Source organism: Sphaerodactylus townsendi, linkage group LG03, assembly GCF_021028975.2.
Source record: "Sphaerodactylus townsendi isolate TG3544 linkage group LG03, MPM_Stown_v2.3, whole genome shotgun sequence".
In the NCBI taxonomy this organism is placed as follows: Eukaryota; Metazoa; Chordata; class Lepidosauria; order Squamata; family Sphaerodactylidae; genus Sphaerodactylus; species Sphaerodactylus townsendi.
In genome coordinates, this window is record NC_059427.1 from 56,357,446 (window position 1) to 56,371,748 (window position 14,303).

The 14,303-nt window shown below is 42.7% G+C and overlaps 1 long non-coding RNA gene across 1 annotated transcript; it reads right to left on the bottom strand.

The window, feature by feature from the left end:
- Window positions 1-2,303: 2,303 nt before the first annotated feature.
- On the bottom strand, window positions 2,304-13,852 carry LOC125428213. The gene is made up of 3 exons (XR_007243789.1): window positions 13,843-13,852; window positions 12,026-12,031; window positions 2,304-2,477 (listed from the first exon to the last, which is right to left on the bottom strand). It is a non-coding gene; the product is annotated as an uncharacterized LOC125428213 (long non-coding RNA).
- Window positions 13,853-14,303: the final 451 nt, after the last annotated feature.

A 14,303-nucleotide genomic window follows, 5' to 3' on the forward strand; every position in this document is an offset into this window, starting at 1 on the left:
GGGCCATCAAAAGGCGCCGTTGAGAAGAGCACCTGGGATGCTGCGCGCTGAGGGGCGCGGCAGCAACAGTTTCAGGGCGGCTGCGCTGTCGCCGCCCCCTCAGTGGGGAGTGCCGAGGGACCCCGCGCTACTCTCCTCGAGTAGCGCGGGGCTTAAGGGAAGTGGGGAAAGGCCCAGAGTTTACCTGCTCTGGTTCAGAAGCCATGTTTCTGAGTCACCTCCATGGTTTTTCAAGTCTGGGGATGTGGGAAAGGCTCCATGTATGGTATTAAGATTAACAACCCAATCCAGAATGGGGATAGTTTCACAGAGGCCAGGCATGGCATAGTCCCGCTGCCTCCAAAGAGATTCCCAGCAGTGCAGGATGCTAAAAAAGAGATTTAAAAATTACCAGTGGAGTTGCATAGGGGTACTGCCTAATGGGCAGTACCTTCCTTTTAGGTGGCATAAGCAGGAAGCAAAAGAGTGTGCTCCTGGGAAGAAAGTCCTCAGGAAGCTGATTAAAATTGTTTCTGCCCCTGGTTGCCAGCGTGGGCTCCCATTCCAGGAGAGCAGTGAAACAGCTGCAGCGTTTGTGCCCAAGTGCTGTGGAGTCAGATGGTTTGCCAACAGCATCATAAGCCACTCTGTCCCTACCATAAATGCCACTTACACCACATGGAGTGGCATCTATGCTAGTGACGGGGTCACACCGGTTCCACAGCCCTTTCTAGCTGAGAGCCAGCATGGTGTAGCAGTTAAGACCAGGTGGATTTTAATCAGGAGAACCAGGTTTTATTCCTCCACATGAGCAGCGGTGTCTTATCTGATGAACCAGACTTGTTTCCCCACTCCTATACATGAACTCTGCTGAGTGACCTTGGTCTAGTTACAGTTCTTTGGAAGTCTCACAGCCCCACCTACCTCACAAGGTGTCTGTTGTGGGGAGAGGAATGGAAAGGAGTTCATAAGCCCCTTTGAGTCATCTCACAGGAAAGAAAGGGGGGTACAAATCCAAACTCTACTCTCTTTTCTCCCCCCACCCTTTCTGGATTGCACTATAAGAAATTAAGATCAATCAACAGGCAGCCACTTGTAACCACTCTTTATATAATGCAGAACAGAGGAGAATGGTAAGCTGCAAAGCTATCCAGGTCAAAACCTAGCATTTGTTTATTTCTGTGATTGTACATTACAAACTCCCATAGCTACAGTAGTGATATGATGGCAACTACCATTAATTATTCTTCAGCAAGAATTCTTATTGGCTGAGTCTAGAAATTCACTTGAACTTCAGGGATGCCTGATGACTGATTGAATTAGATTCTGTTCTTCCTCCAAGGAGTTCAGGGTGAGTTGCACAGTTGTCACTCATCCTTAATGATGAGAGATTAGAGCATGATGAGAGAGAATGACTGGGACTAGTCACTTTCATGCTGCATTATCTCCCATCTGCCCTATAGCCATAAGTAGGAATGTTCCCTAATTCTTCTCAAATTTGCTTCTTCTGATCTTCTCGTTGGGCCACTTAACCAACACCATTTTCCTTAGGTTTGTCACAGTCACCCAGAGAGCATCATGGTTCAATAGGGAGTTAAATTCCCGCTTCCCTGGTTCATGTTTATCAAATACTCCACACAGGCTCAAGCAAATAAACTGAAATTTCATCTAAGGTGTTGTTGGGTGATGATGTCATCAGTCAGGGATTAAGAAGTCAACCTGTTCAAGATGGGTTTTCACTGCTTTTGAAGGTGCTAGTGTTTCCTGAAATGGCGGGAGTCTGTCCCTTCTAGAATGAGGGGAATTAGCGAGAGCAGACTCTTGGCTTAGCCTTAGCAAAAGGCCAGGCAAGCTCAAGCTCTTGATTGCCTATGTATACCAAGGTCAGCTTTGCGAGAAATCCACCAGAGAGCAGGAGGTTTTGTGAGTTTTCCAGGCTGTTTGGCCATGGTCTGGTAGATCTGGTCCCTAACATTTCATCTGCATCTGTGGCTGGCATCTTCAGAGGTGTATCACAGAGGGAAGTCTGTTACATACTGTGTCCAGTGAGAAGGGAATGTTTTTAGTGGGGTGTATATTGTCCATGTCCCAGGATGGGGAACCAATCGGTAAGTGTTTGGGTGTAACCAGTGGTGGGATCCAAAAATTTTAATAACAGGTTCCGATGGTGGTGGTATTCAAACAGTGGCGTCGCTGCACACACGCACCTCCAGTCCCTATTGGGCAGGGAGGTTGTTTTAGTAACCCGATCTCGGCACTCAGAAAAAAATTAGTAACCACTTCTAGAGAAGTGGTGAGAACTGGTTGGATCCCACCTCTGGGTGTAACTTGCTATGCAAATGTGTGGTTGATAGTATGGTATTGCAGGTGTGATTTTTCAGTCCAGGGCATGATTCACATTTGCATTCCCTGCAGCAGCAACAGTCTTAGTGAATGAAAACCTTATGTCTGGGTGGAGTCCATACTCCATGAACCTAACATGCCCTTGGCCTTTGATTCTGGTGTTTTTAATTACTGGTGGCCAAGTTTTGTTAATTCTCAGAGTTTCTTCCTTCTTTTTGAAGTTGTCTTGGTGTTTATGGATTTCAGTGGCCTCTTTGTGTAGTCTGACATAGTAACCTCCCAAGTTGTCCAGAATTTCAGTGTTTTCAAATAGAATGTTATGTCCAGTTTTGTTTGGAGCATGTTCTGCTACTTTCAGATTTTTCAGGATGGTTAAGCCGACAGAGTCTTTCATGCTCCTTGAGTCTGAATGCTGCATTTTTGTAGTTCCAATGTAGACCTTTCCACAGCTGCAGAGTATTTAGGCCACACAGTATACAGAAAACCTATACACAGACAGCGGTATCTACATAAAAACTCCAACCATCAACCACAACAAAAAAGGGGTATAATCAAAACTTTGACAGATCGTGCAAAACACATTTGTGAACCTCACCTTCTCCCTGATGAAATCAATCACCTTGACTGGACTCTGCAGGCTAATGGCTACTTCGCAACAGAAATCAGAAGAGCTTTAAGACCGAGAGCAACCCAGAGGACTGAGGAGAAACAGTCCACCACAGGAAAAATATTTCTACCATACCACAAGGAAATTACAGATCAAATAGGGAAAGTGATGAAAAACATAACCTACAAACCAGTGGTGGGATCCAAAAATTTTAATAACAAATTCGGATGGTGGTGGGATTCAAACAGTGGTGGGGCCGCACACACACACCTCCAGTCCCTATTGGGCAGGGAGGTTGCTTTATTAACCCCTTCTCGGCACTCAGAAAAAATTAGTAACCACTTCTAGAGAAGTGGTGAGAACTAGTTGGATCCCACTTCTGCTACAAATCATCTTCAAACCTACCAGGAAAAAAAGCAGATGATATGCTAAGCATAGGACAAGAGAGACCCCCTCACTTCTTCAGGAGTCTATCACATATCCTTCAACTGTGGAAAGGTCTATACTAGAACTACAAAATGCAGCATTCAGACTCATATTAAGGAGCACAAAAGACACTGTCAGATTAACCATCCTGAAAAATCTGCAGTAGCAAAACATGCTCCAAATGAAACTAGACATAACATTCTATTTGAAAACACTGAAATTCTGGACAACAGAGTTTCCCCTGTGGTACACCTCTGGACAATAGACTTCCCTCTGTGATACACCTCTGAAGATGCTAGCCATAGACGTAGGCAAAATGTTAGGAACAAGATCTACCAGATCTGACGGGCCATTGACAACCTGGAAAACCCTTACTGCAATCGCAAACCAGTTGAACTCGCCAGCGGAAAGCCTTTTGATCAATTACAATTTAACAGTTTTATTTAGGGATAATAGAGGTATACAAACACTCAATAATCAAAGCAAAACACACACACATTACTAAGATATAAGCAGTGTTGAGTGGATAAGTTTGGAATAGATGAAGGGAATTGGGAGGAATATGGGTTATAGTCACCTAATCTGGAATGGTCCAATGAACAGAGCTGAGTGACCCACACTTAACTCTGGTAGAGGAAAGAACAGTACATTTTGCAACAATATCAACAGACAGAGAGGTGTCCAGAGACACTGAACAATGGCTACTGGAAAAAGGGACTTCTTATAGGGAAAAAGGGACCCTCGGGGTTATGCAGAGTGGCCCTTAATCTCCCAGGACAAAGAGGAGTCCTACCTTTCCAGGGAAAGACAAGAGACAGACATCAACCTTAAGTGTTGAGTCATTAATCTAATGGTTGAGGCAGTAGTCTGACAGGCCAAGCTTGGGAATGCCTTCAGGTGGGAAAAGACTAATGAAGTTGCAGTTTCTATTATAATAATGATAATGTCAATGAGTTGGTTGTTAGAGAGAGATTAGTCAAAGGAAGAACCACTGGGTTAATAAACACTGGCAGGAACACTTGGGACAAATACATTAACAAATTCATTGTCTTCATGGGGTGGATAGTCCAGGGATGGAGATGGGAAGTGACAGCTTCCAAGGCAGAGGCACTGTGTTCTCTTAATCCCTTTAGGAAGGGTGAGGCAGCTATTTGCAAGGCAGATATTGGTTAGGTCAAGTCCAAACAAGATTTTTCTGTGTCCTTGTGGGTTTACTAGCCAAAGGAGAATGGGCTCCCCATTTTGGTAAGGCACCCACTAGGCACTCCAAGGGTTTGCAGGATGGGTAGAAACACCCTACCTACCATGAGTCAGTCTGGTAACATTAGACCAGGTGACTAGATTCCCTTGGTCTCCTGAGAGGCTGCTAAAGAAACAGGATCCAGTTCCACCATGGTGATCTTGCAATCATGAACATATATGAATTGATGTTTCTGAGTTCCTTCTTGAGGCAAATGCTTTGTAGTTCAGAGATAAGGCATTAATGTCTAGCTAGTAGCTACCAAGACTTGTGATTAATTCCTTATGATTAAATCCTTAATTCACACACAGAAGTGAATTGCTGATGGGTGCTGAAGTGAAAGAAAGTGGAAATGGCAAAGAAAGTGGAAAATGGCAAAGAAAAACAGATTATAAGAGTACTAGATGAGCCGTTTTGAAGATGCTCATACCACACTGGAAGTACATGGTAAAATCACACAGCACCAGTTTCCCTTAAGCATGAAAAGATACATCACAAAGAGCACACATGTTGAATAGGTATGATGAGCACTGGACATATAAAAATATTACTTTGTGCTGCAAAGGTGCCTGAAGAATGCATAATATGAAACTGATGAAATACAACTATTACAGAAGCAGCAATGCTATGTACAATATGTTTGCTTACCAAGGAGCTCACTGGTATACTGAGCCTCTTTTCTGAAAGTAAATCAATATTGAGTCAATATATAGACAGCTCCATTGTCAAGGGTACCATCTGCAGACAGAGTGTAAAAGAGAGTTTGGGGAATGAAACAGAAAGCTCTGTAATCTATTCTGTCCCTTTTCATTCTGCTTTTTCAATTGACACTGAGGAACCCAGGTGGAAGGATTCGCTAAGCATGTCAGGGAGAAAAAAAATAATTGATTGTTCTTATTAAGGAAGCTGCTTTTGCCAAATGCATTTAGATTGCTCAGGTTCAATCTTAAATGAATTGTGCACTTCATTGCCCCAGAAAAAGAAATGCAAAGTTCTCTGTGAGACATATTTCTCAGCAGCAGTAATTATGCTGAGTGTAGCATTAGATTAATTAGGAAATGAATTAAGATGGGAGCATTATGATAAAAAGAAGGATCTAAGGATTTGTTTTACATTTTGTATAATCCAGGGAGTTTCACATCTTACATTCCTGGAAATACTACTGAGAAGGGAAATTTAATAGCCAGCCAAACAAGGAATGGCTGGTAATGGACAGGTAGCACAATACCAAAAAGTTTGAGCAGAACAATATAGGTTGTTGCCGCACGGCAAAATTATACCTGTATACCACTGGGGTTTTTTTTAATCTGGGCTATTTTATCCCGGGTGACCGTCCGCATGGCTGCCCATTTTGTGAAGCAATCCAGTGAAGACCAGAAGGAAATACTTCTGCTTGTTTTGCACGAGCCCAGAGCTTTTGTATTTACACTGCAAGCTTATTTGAGCGTTCTGATTGGCTGTTGTTGCTGCCAAGTTATCTGAGCATGCTCGGTGTCCCGCATTCTGATTGGCTGTTGTTTTTGAGTGGCAGCTTGAATGAACTTCAGGTGGAAAGATCAGGTGGCTGGGCAGGAAAAATAAATCGGTCATGCTCCCAATTGGTATTTCACGGTCACAGGCTCTAGTAGGCTCACACTGAGGTTTGTGATGTATATGGTGGTCCATAGTAGTATATGGTGGTCCATAGTAGTCTATGGTATATATGATATATAGAGCACAAGTTAAGGTTAGCAGCAATTAGAACCAGACAAAGACTGAAATAACTTAAAGGAAGCAAGACACAGTGAACTTTCTTGAAAGCAACCAAGAGAAGACATAGTCTACAGCTTCAAATCTGCTCAAGACAAGCAAGTACTTTGATTTAGACAGACCCAAGGGAGGAGTTAGGGTCTTAATTCTCCTAAGTAATAAACCTATTGTTTCAATTGTTGAACCTGGCTTGTGCATCCCCCACTCTGTCCTAGCCAAGTACAGGGCACCAAAAACAGATTCACTTGAGGGGCAGAACAGGACTAGAATCTGGAATACCTACATTTGAATCGCCACTTGTACTATGTGTTGCACGCTGGTTCATAGCTTTTCATTACAGCAGACCATACATAGGCAAAAAACAATATAGAATATCTAGGGGTGCATGTGTGCCCAGGGCAAAAGAAAATCATAGCCAGATCATAGTTTCAAACTAAGGAGCCTTACTGTAAAATTCCATTCTAGACAGGAAGGTGAAGAGAAAGGTTCTAGATGGACAGAGTAGCTGGCTGCATCTTTTCACACATGGTGCAAGATGGAGAAATGTGCATGCCAGATCAGAGATGTGATGTAAGATGAAGCAGAAATGAAGGAAGTTCCCTGAGAGTAGCAATCCATACACCAAAGGGATAGTGCCAGAGCAGTAAAGAAAGGATGCCTAGTGTCTGCCCCTCTATCTCTGTGACACTACTGTCAAGTCCCCCTCTGTCACTGAAACAGGAGACAAGGCAAATTCCTTCACTTCCAAAACTAAACCAAACAAAAAAACCCATAAAAATACTTATTCGTATTTTGAGGGGGTATTGTACCCCCCCCCCCAATAACAGCAATATAAGGGAGCAGTAAAAGGAGATACTGAAAAATGCTGGATTTTTTTTGCATTTTTCAAGCTATTCCAGCCCCATCATAATTATTAAAAATATGAGAGCTCCTTTTCCCCTCCCTCTCCCCCTCACTTACCTGCTGACCCACCTCGGTCCACAAATGCTTGCAAGCAATGACAAAGGGAGGGGAACTGCGCTCGGGCCATGAACTGCCCGCATGCCCCTCCCACCCCAACATGCCACACCCCCGAAACAACACCCCCTGACACACCCACACCCCCTCCACTTGACTGCAATGGCAGCGCCTGGGACGAGTCTCCCCAGATGCCCCCATTGCAGCTACACCTCTGCTTGCATGTGGCAGGCAGCCGAGAGCTGAGTGCTGGGCTTGACCACATGGATTTGAAGGTGGTGCAAAGCCGAGCACTGGGCTTGACCAAGCTGAGCCCAGCTTTCAGTTCAGCCCCACCATCTCCAAAGTTCATGTAGGTTTCAGAGGCAGCAGACAGTGCAAAGCTTAATGGAGGGCTCAAGCCCAATGTTAAGCTCTGCACTGCCTACTGCTTTTGAGACCCACAAGGACTTCAGAAGTTTGAAATTTCCTGAGAGCGAGTTTAATAGATCCAAAAAAACCAAACAAATGGGAGGAAATTTGCATACCAGTACAGGGGGCTGGCTTTTTTGTATTTTTATAACATTTCCTGGTCTTTTACACCTGAACACAAAAATACTGGGGGAAATGGTCACAACCATAAAGCTCACTGGGTAACCTTGGGCTAGTCACAGTCTCTCAGCCTAACCTACTTCACAGGGTTGTTGTGAGGATAAGATAGAGAAGAGAACTATATCAGCTGCTTCGGGTGCCCATTGGGTAGAAAGGCACGGTATACCCAAATTAAATAAACAGAATAAATAAATAAAATTTTCCAGACGCATACACAGAGAACTGTGTACACAGTGTGACCAGTCCAACCATAGGAGACACAGGCTTCTATGGCTCAGTCAGCAGAAATACCCTCAATAGAGCATCCAAGGGGATAATAGGCACAGGTGTAACAAAGGAAGCACAGAACTGCCCTTTCACCAAAAGCATTCCTGTCAACTGTTCAACAGTTGAATGGGAAAAGGCAGCCATGTGTTAAATAGGGGTTATACGTACAGATCCTACCAAGACAAGATGACAAAGCTAACCTTTCGGGCAGTATCAGGCAGAACAGGAGGAAAACAGAAGGAAGAAGCTGCACTAGAACCCACTACTCACAAGTAATCCTCTAACCATGCATGCTATTGGGCACACAGGGAAGCAGGGGAAGCATACGGAATTTCCCAGCTACACCAGCGCTAATACCAACCATATATAGCCAGCAATGAATGGCTACACAGAAAGGCATCCCCATGGTTGGAGGCTCACAAGAGGGTAGCAAATAGGACTCCTAGATACAGCTGAGGTTTTGCACCATCACATGATAATTGGTTGCCCCACTTGGCAATTATTTTGACCAGCAAGCACTTAGTAAACTTGACCACAAAGTCAAAACAATACATATATTATTTATGGAATCAATTGTCAATGTTTTACCAAATTTACATTTAAAATAATAGTTCTATAATTGAGGCCCCATGTTATTCTCTCCATATTACAGATTTTGGGGACATCTAACTGTGAATGAGAAATGAGTGGGTTCATCACAACTAAGATCTGAATCAGGGATGTTTTGGTTCCTAGTTTGTGTTCTTACTCATGCTTTCAGCAATGGTGTGATAAGGGTTAAAAATTGAACCTAGGTTATAATTAATAGATAACATGTTCAAGAGACATACCGTGTTTATACTAACATGTTTTGGAACATAACCTTAAGATCCCAAGTGTTTTGAATGTTACATTTCTTTTTAAAGTTTTTTTTTCAACTTCTGATGAAATGTTGTGTAGCGCTTTGTCAAAAATCTATGTTTTGTGCCAGAGAGAATTCAACAGAAATAACTGCCAACCTCGAAAACACATATAGCACTACCGATGGATATTCCTTAAGAATATTTATAAAAGAGGTTTCCACAATGGGGAAGCGTTTCTTAAGAAAACTTGTGACAGCATCTCAGCTCCAGGCAAGCAAATTAAAAATAGCAGCCTCTATGTGTTGCAGACAGTAAATGGATTTTTATGCTCATGATCAAAATGAGAGAAATGCTTAACGTGTGAAAGCACCAGGTGTCACTCATCTGAATGTGGGTCATTAAGGAGCATCTTTCTTCAGTCCAGTTTAGGAAATTAATTTAGCTCTATTACCCATCATAAAAGTGAGCCAGATAGCCAAACACTAGGATTAAATATGACAGGCTATGAGCTGGATCCAAGTTCCTACAAATGGAGTGAGTGATTTTTTCCATCTTCTTCCAACATTCCTCTGTGGCTGTAAAAAAAAAAAAAACACTACTGAAGCATGAGGGGCCTCCCAAACTATATGCCTTGAGTACAGAAGACTACTCTAAGAAAGGGGAAATGGCCAAAATCACTCACTCCATGTTCCCTAGGAGCAAAGCAAACTTGATGGCCAGAGCAAATGTGCACACAAGAGTGAGGAAGGGGGTGTTAGCTGAGTACAGAAAGCTGCAGAGGGAAAGGAAAGATGGTAAAAATTGTTTTCACAGGTTCAGAAGTGTAGCTAGGGAAAATGGAGCCCGCTGCAAAATCTGAGTTTTCCCCCCACCCTGTATGGACGGCCTCCCCATGACCAAAGGCTGCCTTCCCCCACTACAACGAAAGAACAATTTTTTGCACCATGTCATCTCAAAGGCCCAATCGCATTATAGAACATGGCCCAACTCACAAATCTGAACACATGCCCCAACTCACAAATCTGGGCTCCCTAGTTGAAATAACATTGACAGTGATGCTGGTTGGGGGGGGGGGGGGGATCCGCCTTGAAACAGCATCACTTTTAATGTTGTTTAGACTAGAGATCCCAGATTTTTCTTTTAAATCCACCTTAAAGGGAGAATCTGGGCTCTCTAGTTTAAACAACATTAAAAGTGATGCTGTTTCAGGGAGGATTCCCTCCATCCCACCCACCCCAAACAGCATCACTTTCAATATTGTTTAGACAAGGGAGCCCAGATTCTCCTGGGCTCCCTAGTTTAAACAATGCTGAAAATGATGCTGTTTCAGGATAGATTCACACACACACACACACACAAAACAGCATCACTTTCAATGTTGGTTGTTGTGTGTTTTCCAGGCTGCGTGACTGTAGTCTAGTAAATCTTGTTGCTAATGTTTCACCTCCATCTGTGGCTGGCATCTTCAGAGAGAAGCCTGTTATACACTGTGTCCAGACTTCTTTTATTATAGACTTCTCTCTGTGATACACCTCTGAAGATGCCAGCCACAGATGAAGGCGAAATATTAGGAACAAGATCTACCAGACCATGGCCACACAGCCGGAAAACCCACAACAACCAGTTGAATCCATGTTCGACAATCCTTTCAATGTTTTTTAATCTAGGGAGCCCAGATTCTCCCTTTAAATCCACTCAGAAAGGACCAGGAGGGACCAGAATCTGGGGACAATTTGAGGGTGCCTGTTAGGGGAGCAATGTTTGAGTTATCAGTACCAAAATTTCAGGCTACTTTCAGGAGACTATCCTGATGATATCACCCAGGTTTAGTGAAGTTTGGTTTGGGGAGTCCAAAGTTATGAACCCTCAAAGGGAGGCCCCATCTACTATTAGCTCCCATTGGAAACAATGGGGGATGGGACACCCTCTTTGGGGGTCCATAACTTTGGACCCTCTGAACCAAACTTTACCAAACGTGGCTGATATCATCAGGAGTGTCACCTGATTATAACCTGAAATGTTGGTGTCGCTAGTCTGAAAACTGCGCCCCCTGCTGACCAACAAAGTAAAAACACTATAATATTTTTTAAAATACATTTTTTATTTTTGGTGCCCCCTGCAGGTGTGCGCCCGGTGCAACACGCACCCCCCATCCCCTGGTGGCTATGCCACTGCACAGGTTTACTCACAGAAGTTTGGGTTCCACGATATTAAAAGCCAGCTCTTCCTTCATCTCCCATTACTGCATTTTCACATGAACCATATATCCTGGGGTAAGAAGGTGAAACATCCCGGTTCAGCCATGACTTCTGAAAGGCTTCCAGGTCTAGCGCGGGCCTTCCCTGTAAGATTTCCTTTATCAAGTACTTTCAAAAAATGATAAATTGGCAGTTCTGTTTTTAAAAACGCGCAGCTCCCGCTCCCATGCAAACACTGCAGGAGACAGACTGGTTTATTTTTCCCGCCTTGCTGCCTGCAGCCAATCAGAACGTAGGAAAAACGGGACAGTTTGCACATGTACAGCAATGGTGGGGAGGAAAATGAAAGGATTGCATTCCTATTGCAATCCAGCATGTCCTCCATGACTCTATCTCCTGGGATTCAAGGAACCCCTGGAAACAATTCTGGGCGAGACATGATAGTACCAGCAAATTTCACCTCCCCTTGTTCACTGGTATAACAGCCCTTCCACCAATAGTGCTGTGCATCCAGAAATAGCCAAACCAAAAATACAACCCAAAAAGGAATGTTACCTTTTTTTGAGTTTATTTTTGGCCAAAAATAAAAACCAGCTGTCCAGATCAAGCCAAATAGCCAAAAATTAAACAAATCGAAAAGAGTTTCAGCTTTTTTCAGCTGTTCCCATGGCCCAGTTCCCACAGCTCATTTTACGGGCTCCCAAAAGCAGCACCCCCATTGGGATTTTCAGATGTGTCCAGTGGAAAATAGGGCACCCCCTTTGAGGGCCTGTAAAATTGGATTCCTGTATTTATCAAACTTGGAGGTTCTTCTAAGCAGAGGCACCTGCAGCTACATGACAAATTTGGTGCCTCTACCTTGAAAAACTGCCCCCCATCCCAGTCTTGAAAAAGTTCTCCACAGACTTATATGGAACCAAAAAAAATCCTGGTTTCCTGGGAAAAGCCAAAAAAAAAAGTAATGTACTGGGATGGGTAATTGGCTTTTTTCAGATTTGCTGAAAATTTTTGTGTCCAGTAAACCCAAATCCAAAAAATACTGGAAAAGAATGGTGTACAACCCTATCCATCAACGAACATTTAATCCAATTCTGCTCCCTAGAAAAATACTAATTTGATCAATTCTAAACAAAGGACAAGGAATGTGGGTATAAAAATCCTGGAGTTCTTATCTGAAGAAAATAGTTGTTTACAGAGAGACTAAACTGGCAGCTCAATACAGGTTTCTAGTGGCGGCAATCAATGAATATTATTTATGTGGAGAAATACAAGTTGGTTGGAGGGTGGACTTCCTTAAAAGTGTACTAACTTGGGACTTGGCCATATGGATAATTTTAGGTAGAACAGAAGTACCTGAGGGACTCACTTTACCACAAGAAGGCTAGTATCGTATTTGATTGTGTATGCATGGCTATACTATGAGCAGAAAAATGGCTATATTGCAAACTGTACACACAACAGCCAATCATTTGTCATGTAAAAAAAATGGTTCCACAGAGCTTCATTAGTAGCGAAAAGGTTAATATTGGTAAAGTGGAACAGCGACACTATACTCAGGGAATGGCAGAATAAAGGATAAAGGACATCATGTCAGATTTCTATGCTGTATTTAAATAAACAGTTGAACAGTTATTGAAACTGAGATTGTAGCCGCCTCTTCTCCTCTCCCCCTTCTCTGTGCTTATTAAATATAGATGGTGGGTGGAAGGCTGTTCTTATAATTAAGGGCATTTGTCCCCATAATTGGCTCTTTACCTCAAATCACTCAGAGGGGAAACAAGTATACTTAGGTGCTGATGGATTTTGCAACTCAGTTTCATGAAGCCATTCCCTTGGGAATCTCGGAAACTTTTAAGATGGCAGATACGCTGTTCTAGGTCTGTGCTAGATAGTGATGGAAATATTTTCTTTACAGTCTCATTCACAACATACCCTTCCAAATCCACTGAAAACAAGGGGCTTGACTGAAATAATACTGTACAGGATTGCTATGTAGAAGATCTTAACAAATAGGGTCCAGGAGGAATTATGTGGGAGAGGAAACCAAATGTTTCTCTCTTACACCTTCCTCCCCTCCTATTCATTTTGGCTTTCATTTCCTTCTCCTGTAATCACCCCTCCTGCTTACTGCCAGTTCATGTCCTCATCCAGGTTGAAGCCAATGACAAATCACAAGGCAGCTACCCTGCCATGCATTTCTGGTTGCTATGGTAACCAAAAAATGGTAGCCAAACTCTAGTTTCTTTGTTCATGTTTGTTTGCTTTCACATCGTCACATGCACATACATTTCTGATAAATTGGTGGTGGTTGTTGGGTTTTAAAAAAACTTAACAAACAAATTAGTTGTGGTTCTTTGGGAGGTTTTTTAAATAAAGGAGGTTTGCAAGGGTCTGTATCACGGCTGGCCTCAATGCACATTTATTTGTTTGTTTGTTTGTTTGTTTGTTTGTTTGTTTGTTTGTTTGTTTGTTTGTTTCCATCATAATGGTTGAGACCAGCAAGGTTCTCTTGACTCTTCCACCTGTAAATCAAGTCCGTACCAATGTGGTGTAGTGGAAAGAGTAAATTTGGTTTAAAATTTCATGCCGCAGTTAAGCTAAATGAAGTACTAAATTTGTGCCCATCTTAGTCTCAGATGATACCACTTTAGAACGCAGGTAAACAATTAGTTTTCTATACAGAAGGAAGGAATCTTTTTTACAGATCAGTATCCATTCATGTGAGTCCTCACTGTTGTGTGTGGTCTTATAGTTAGAAACATTTTCCCCTCCCCAGTGAGAACTAACTCCTACCCATTTAATCTACTGCATGGTGGGGGAGGGAAGAAGGTTTGGATGACCTCACAAACACTGCTCTGTTCACCTTAGAAGAAAGACTGGATGCAACCATGTGTAATAAAGAAAGATTACAAGGACACTGCAGCAGATAGAGTTGCCCAATTACATACCTAGACTGACTCAGTTTTGTAAACCATACAGTGCTTTATATAATATATAAAATAAAAAAAATTATCATACATTTTCACAATGCATACTTTGCTTGTTTTTATCATGCATTCAGCCTCCTTTAAAAATCAATCTTAATTGCCATTTTTAAGCAGGCT